This window comes from Coptis chinensis, chromosome 4, assembly GCF_015680905.1.
Source record: "Coptis chinensis isolate HL-2020 chromosome 4, ASM1568090v1, whole genome shotgun sequence".
In the NCBI taxonomy this organism is placed as follows: Eukaryota; Viridiplantae; Streptophyta; class Magnoliopsida; order Ranunculales; family Ranunculaceae; genus Coptis; species Coptis chinensis.
The window spans coordinates 91,259,852-91,267,990 of NC_141459.1; the positions used below are offsets into that span (position 1 = coordinate 91,259,852).

The 8,139-nt window shown below is 42.1% G+C and overlaps 1 long non-coding RNA gene across 1 annotated transcript; it reads right to left on the reverse strand.

The window, feature by feature from the left end:
* Nucleotides 1-1,908: 1,908 nt before the first annotated feature.
* Nucleotides 1,909-2,382, reverse strand: LOC147505613 (uncharacterized). Its single transcript, XR_015220861.1, has 3 exons — nucleotides 2,256-2,382; nucleotides 2,016-2,174; nucleotides 1,909-1,932 (listed from the first exon to the last, which is right to left on the reverse strand). It is a non-coding gene; the product is annotated as an uncharacterized LOC147505613 (long non-coding RNA).
* Nucleotides 2,383-8,139: the final 5,757 nt, after the last annotated feature.

The following is an 8,139-nucleotide window of genomic DNA, read 5'->3' on the forward strand; positions in this document are numbered from 1 at the left end:
TATCAGATAATGGTAAACAATTTGATGCTGAAGAAATTCGTCAGTTCTGTGCTAATTTGAAGATACGGCATAATTTCTCCGCACCTTATCATCCACAAGCCAATGGGCAGGCCGAAGCCACCAATAAGGTGATTTTCGCCAACCTAAAGAGGCGTTTGACTGGCGCCAAAGGAAATTGGGTCAAGGAGTTACCAGCTGTCTTGTGGGCTAGGAGGACAAGCGCCAAAATATTCAATTTGCATTATCACCTTTTAACCTTGCATATGGTCTTTGAAGCGGTCTTACCTCTGAAACTGATTTCGGTACATCTCGGTCGATTCTTTGTTGAAAGCAGTTCTAATACGCCGCTTTGCTTTGGCTCGGTCAAAAGCTCTTATTGATGAGGTTAAGCTCTGAGGGACTACAATAGCTTATTAAGTATCAAAGTGACATGAAGCGGAATTACGACAAGAAGATCCGTCCTAAGTCTTTTGCTCACGAAGGTGGGTTCTCTGTAGAAACCCAAAGCTTATAGAATCGGGGAAAGTTGGGGAAAATTGGCAGGACCCTACATCATAGATCGTCCGGCATCTAAGGGGTCATATTTCCTCCGTACTATTTACGGAAGAATAATAGAGAAGCCATGGAATGCTTACCACGCCCATAAAGTTTTACCGTTAGGAAATTTTTGCAAATTTACATTACTCCATCAATAACAAGTCTATCCATCTATGTAGTTCGTTCTATGTTATCCATCAATAAAGGCATTCAACTTCCATTCTCTTAGTTTGGTTGTCATTTTACATTTCTCTATTCGATGCGTACTTTTACTTTCAACAATGTCATTCATTAACGCGTTCATTCTAGGGAGGTCATTCATATTATGCCTTTTTCGGTCCAAGTAAATTAGCATTCATGCCTACTTGATAGAAATCAAGTCAATAAGATGGTTATTCTTGCTTTCGGAACAATTATTGCAATAATTCCACAATACAATACCCGTGCTAATTCTACTACTAAGGCAATGGCGTTGTGTTTTAGTTTGGTCCCAGTGCACGGGTGGCGACTTTGAATCTGTGACAACTCCAACAGTTGTCAGGCCGTGCTTCACGTTCAGTACAAATATTTTAACACCTGAATAGCTAGGCTCATGGAGGACGATCATGTCCCCTTTGCCTTTCAATAACTTTCTCCAATGGTTCTATATTGGGAGGTTTTTCTCTCTATATGGGGGCGTCTCGTTATTTTACATTCATAAATCAACAACACTAAGTTTTATACAGGTATGTTATCTGACATCACAATGATATTCAATAGCCAACACATACTTTATTTTTATTTTCATAAAAAGAATTTTTAGCTTTACGATATTACATACTCGCAATCACATGATCATTGGTTTGGAAAAATCCAATGGTTTCTTCCCAACTTTTTCGATATACAACTTCATTACAAATACTTGTAATTCATCTTCTCACATTCTAGTTCATCGCCCGTTTCTATTAAAGTCTATGTCAGTTGTCTTACGGACGATTCACAGTGTGCCATTTGCACGTGATCTTGGCCGAGCCGCTCGTTTAAATCTGTCATTCGCTTGTTATTTTTCTCTACCTCTTTTTGCCGCGTTTAAGTTCCTCGATCTTTGGTCGCCACGAAAGTGACTTCAATTCTATCACATATGCTTTTAAGTGTTTGTGTTCCTCCATTATCTCACAGGCTTTCCCAAATTCTTCGTACGATCTCTCCTCTGCTTCTTCCGTCCGCTCGGTTAAGTTTTTGTTTTCGTCTTCTAACTCTCTGATGGTTCCGCTCAACGCTTTGTTGGCCTCTTCCAATTTTTGGTTGAGTATCTTCACTTTCTCTATCTCTTCTAAGGCATTGACTTCATTCGGAATGATATTTTTCTTCGCGACTTTTTTGAATTTCTTTGGCCCGTACTACCGCCGTTTTAACCTGCGGCAAAAAATATCTGATTTCATCATCTTTCAGACTTAAACACAAGTTTGCAATAACTGATAAAAATAATACTATCATACCTGGTTTATACTATCGAAAATCATTGACATTGCTCTGTCATATTCTCCGAGGTTCTCCATATTCTGGTCACATTTTTGATATTTTTCGAGACCTTCCATTGGCGTAATCCCGGGCGATCCCTTCACTTCGTCTTCCAAACTTGAACATCTCTGCTTCATCTATCAATTTCATCGGATTAGTGTTGGACACAAATTTTTTTACCGTCCTAACACAATAGTAAAAATCAACGATCAACTTACCATTAACAGATTCTGTGGTTTTCCTCCATGAGTAGTATTACCCCTGACGCCACTTGCCAGTGGTTGTTGGATTCTTTGCTCTTGCATTTTGCTTTGCCGTTTATTTTCTTTCACTGACTTTGTGTTCTCCCCTGCACTATCTTTTGTAAGTATCACTGTTTCATTCTTTTTTCTGTATATACCAAAACCGAGCGAGATATTACATTTCACCACACTTTTACATATCTATGTTTTCTACGGTACATACCTTTTCCTCTTGATGTTGTGTATGTATTATATTTCGTCGTCTAGGATGTTTGGTGCATTGTAGTCTCGTCCCTCGAGGCATCATACATTGTAACGCGTTGGTTGTCTCTCTTGGTCTCCGTTAAGCCCGTTTTCTTGTGACACATCTTCTTTTGTACAATTCACTTTTTGCTTGGCAAACTCAAAGACTAGTTCTCGTTGTGTTAACTCCGTTCCATCTTCTTTTTCACTATCATTTGTTCATTTGCTTTGAATATTGCATTTCTCGAGACTCTTACTCTTCTTCGCCATTTAAGCTATGTGTCTCCTTGGACCTATCGGCCGTTGTTCGATACCCCCATAATGTCGGAAATCAACGATATCATCAAAGTAGCTCAGATCTACCAATCTTTCGTCAGAGCATTCATGAAAGAAGAAACGAAGGTTGTTCTCTACTACTTTGTCCAATTCAATATATGGTAGTATACTCGCGTTTTCTGTTAGACACAAAAATAACTCGTGTTAGTCAACAATTTACTCATAGTACTATTTTCAATACTTATGTTTTGGCTTACCTCAAAATTTGTTCGGCACTTTAAACTCTGTCGGATTCCACTTCCCTCGCAAGCGTACAGAAATCTATCCCCATCGGTGTATACTTTTTGAAACCCTTTAAAACTTCTATTTGAATCCTTGAATTCAACTTCAAATTTTATGTACCCTTTCGTCAAGATGGCTTTTCGGTCGATCAACAGCGAAGATTTCTTAAGCCCCGAACCTTCGTTAAATTCATTTTGTAAGCGGTCGCGCCTCGTAAAGATTAACCGAACGATATTGGCGTTTGTCCGGTGCAATTTGCCACCACTCCGATAATTGCGCTTATTTCTTTGCTTCAACGGAATTGCATTCCCGCAATTTAATTGTGTGTAAGTCATTACTACTTCATCTTCTTCGACTTTCGTTTCAAATTGTACACTTCCTCCATCTCAAATTTCGAGTCCTAGTATTTTTCACGTATTTCCTTAGCGACCATCGACGCGGTTCCGTAGTAGTCAGATCGGTCACCTTCTTTCCACCTCACCAAGTCTGCGGTTGTCATCGAGTTTCCTTCTCGAGTATTTTTCACCCGTATAGTACAGTAGTTCTACCTACAAAAAACGAAGAGAAAAAATCGGTCGATTGCTTTCGAAAACGGGTTCACTAAGTCCACAAGGACGAACCAGGCCAACTCAATGGGACACAGGTATGGTGCCCTTCCTTAAAGGGCGTTTCACCGTATCATGTGTGTTGATAATTTCCGCATGCACCAAACCAGATTATGTAACAGCGGTTACGATGCCCTTCCTTAGAAGCATTGCACCGTATCATATTTGATATATCTTGGTTTGAATAGTGGCGCCATTGATTCGCCATCTCAGCGTCTTCCACACCGGTTCCTGATGAAGTTCACCCAACCAACCAACGTTAAACTTTTTGTCACCACCATCTGTAACATGCGGGGGACATCATAAGAAAAGAATTCAAAAGTTCAAAGGCAATGAAACCACAGCAGCAGCGTAACGCGCAAGTTTACTTACCACAGTATATTTGAAGTCCAAGTTGAGCTGCAAGGTGGATATTTGGTGGACGCGGCTGATTTTTTTCATTCGGAGTAATGGTCTACAGAGGGACATCACTTTGCAACCAAACCCACTAGATTTCCAACACTTGAGATTGGAAACAAAGTGACCATCAGCACCACCATGTGATAGGTGTTCGTGTTCGATCGTGCACTGATCTGAAATCTGCCTCACGTGCGTTCCTCGTTCACGCTAAACTTCATGGCAAGAGAACGTCGTTATGCGGCACGAACAGCGCTCTACCACCAAAGGCCATGTTGCTTTGCCAGCCAGCCCTAAGCCTAACTGAAACCGCCACAAGTTTATATCTAAGCGAGTTTCTTTGGGCGAACGCGTGCGCTAGTCAACGCCAAGACGAAAACACGGCCAGTATGGCGTTCTAGAGCGGCAAGATCGCGGTCAAGCTTTCTCGCGACTTCGGGAGTCTTGACCCGCGTCTGTTTGATAAAAAGCCCCTTCACTGCGCCAAAGACTTATATATAATGTTTTGTTGAGCTGGTTTTTCATTACTGGGAGGATTCTTTTCTAATCAAACTTCATCCGTCATCTCAATTCTTATCTCTTCCATATTCTTATCACATCCTAACACTTTGAGTCCGATTCCTTTTTAACTTCCTTTTTACTATTATTACTATATTGCCCCTATGTTTAATTTCAACGGTAACATCCTCGTATCGATATTCCGCTGGCACGCGTCGTCGACATCGCTTTCACATTGTTACGTAATGCGTTCGGTACAGTGTTCGGCACTCAATTTCTTTTGAAATTTTCTTTATGTGCATCTTTTATTTTTTCTGTGCATTTTTGGCCGTTTTTTATTTAACTACGTCATTGCGTCCCGTATACGTTAATTTGATATTATTTCGTTTTCGCTAATTCATGAATTTTTTCCGATTGTCCATTTTCTTATCGTTTAACATTGTTTCGTTTCCGCTAATTCACGAATTTTTTCCGATTGTCCATTTTCTTATCGTTTACGTTCACACGACACTTTATTATACACTCCGCTTCCTCTTTTATTATTTCAGTTTTCTTTGGTTTTTCTTCTCTTCTTTGCCATGTAAACTTTGTTCGCATGACAAAGAGGGGGCGGTGTTTCGACCCCCACCTACGTGGCAAACGTCCATTAGTAGGGGTCTCTATTTTATTCATTTAATCAACAGGGCTAAAGCCCAATTCGCAATATCATGGATCAATATACAGGCCCATTAACTCATGTGTCTAAGGCTGAACCTTAGCCACATGGCTTGCCACTAATATACATTGATTTATGTCCAGATTCATTTCTTATCAAAAAGATAATTATCGGTGACCGGTTATATTCTATCACAATTACTCAAGCAACAAGACTACTTGAGCTACAAGGACTCTCTACTCTACCTATATAAATACCACATTATTTTTCATAAGGAACTACGTGGAAACTTGATCCCTAGAGAACAGATCTTGGGTACGTAGGCAGCCATTATTTGGTTCAGTTTCATCTCCCCCAACATCAAATTCCTCTGTTTCTTAGTGCGTTCTTTACCATTTCTCTCGTTGTGTTGAAGCAGTTTACTGCCGAAACAAATATGAATTCTTAACATATCCTTCCATCATTATGTGCCTAACACTTGTGTGTGTACTTATGGGGTTGGGGTTAGTTGGGTTGTTTGATATGTGGCTGGAAATCGGTGGTGTAGTGGGTTTGATGCTTAAGGGAGTTGTGGATAAATTGGTGGTGGTGGATTTGTATGTGGGAGACATTTGGTTTGTGGAAAGATGTGTTGGTGATGGTGAAATTGATTTGTGGCAATATGAGATTGCGGTGGTAAATGGCGTCGTTGGTTTTGTGTAGAAATAACTTGATGTTGATGAATTTGGTTTGTTGGATGCTGGAAAGTTGTGTTGTTATTCAATGTTACTTATATTGAAGCCGTAGCTCCGTTCTTGTAGCTCGGTACTAGATTTTTTTACATTAACCACGGTAGTGGATCCTCCAGTGGTTACTCACAGAGGTTGAGACTGAGATCAACGACTGGGAGCGTCTGAATACAAATGGTAATATGATTACAAAAAAGGTGGAGAGACATACACCGCGTCAGGTAACTCATTTCTTTTACTGTCATGTACATAATAGACGGACGAGTAGTGACTTCGGCCGTCCATAGTAGTTACACCGGGGCAAGCAAGCCTTGTCCCCGCCCTGGCGAGATGTATGCGGGGACAGATTGGGATTGTCCCCAAACCTCATGGTTTTCTCCGCGAACCTATTCGCTCTGAGAGGTCGCGGACCATGAATGAGAAACGTGGTTGTACACCTCAGGGTAAGATAGATGGGGTACATTATTTGGAGCATGCGATTGCCAGTATATTTGTGTGCAAATACTTATGCTAAATTAATTTCCTTTATTATATCTCACGTGTTATTTGAACAACACTCGATCATGAAAGTTTCAGGTTATAGAGAAAGAGAAAGAGAAAGAATTGCGGTACCGTGGAACCGAGCGGAGTTTGAGCTGGTATTGGGAGATGGATCCATCTCACCTCATTTACTACCTTATTTGCATACACTATATTATCATCAAAGAGTTTACTGTCTGCATTAAATGTATATTGCATGACATAACATTGAGTAAGACCAGAGTTGAGCCCCGTACTAGCTATACGGGGAACCTCGGAGTTTTTGTTTAGTTTTTCAATTAAAAGAGAGGAAGCTTGTTTTTAGATATTGCTAAGTGAGCTGAGGAATGATATTTTGTGTTAAATGTTGTATCAATGAAATAGAGAGCATACTTCTTCAAATTGTTTCATGAGTATTGGGCTATGAACGAAAATAACTTGGGGGCAAACTGAGCTGCCCCCATCAGGCTTCACAGCTGACCAAAGACAGCGGGGGGATGAACCCTTCGCGGACTAGATGCCCGAATCAAACTTGGGGAAAAATTGAGCTACCTCTAAGCCAGAGAGCGGGGGGGATGAGCCATTCGCGGACTAGATGTCCGAATCAAACTTGGGGGCAAATTGAGCCGCCTCTAAGCCAGAGAGCAGGGGGGATGAGCCCTTTGTGGACTGCAGATGTCCGAATCAAGCTTGGGGCAAAATGAGTTGCATATAAGCCAGAGAGTGGAGGGGATGAACCCTTCGTGGACCGTAGATGTCCAAATCAAGCTTGGGGCAAAATGAGCTGCCTATAAGCCAGAGAGCGGAGGGGATGAGCCCTTCGTGGACCGCAGATGTCCGAATCAAGCTTGGGGCAAAATGAGCTGCCTATAAGCCAGAGAGCGGAGGGGATGAGCCCTTCGTGGACCGCAGATGTCCGAATCAAGCTTCAAAAAGCTTGGGGCAAAAGGGATGAGCCCCTTCATGGACCGCAGATGTCCGGAATCCTGCCTATAAGCCAGAGAGCGGAGGGGATGAGCCCTTCGTGGACCGCAGATGTCCGAATCAAGCTTGGGGCAAAATGAGCTGCCTATAAGCCAGAGAGCGGAGGGGATGAGCCCTTCGTGGACCGCAGATGTCCGAATCAAGCTTGGGGCAAAAATGAGCTGCCTATAAAATGAGCTGGGGATGAGCCCCGTGGACTAGATGTTTGAATCAAACTTGGGGCAATAACAAGCCAAAATTGATCCGGGGGATGAGCCATTCGCTGGATGTCCGAATCAACTTGGGGCAAAACAAGCTTCACAAACCGATCAAAGATAGCGGGGGATGAGCCCTTCGCGGACTAGATGTCCGAATCAATCTTGGGGGCAACCCCAACAAACTTCACAGCTGATCAAAGAAAGTGGGGGGGATGAGCCCTTCGCAGACTGTATGTTTGAATCAACTTATGCAGTAAGTTCTTTGAAAGAGAGTTGATGGCGGGGATGAGACACATCACGGACATAGTAGTGAGCTATGTGAAGGAGAGTTGATGGATGGGATGAGACACATCACGGACATAGTGGTGAGTTATGTGAAGGAGAGTTGATGGCTGGGTTGAGACACATCGCGGACATGCTAGTGAGTTCAATGAAGGAGAGCAAGGGCAAGCAACGATAACGCGAGAGCAAACCGAG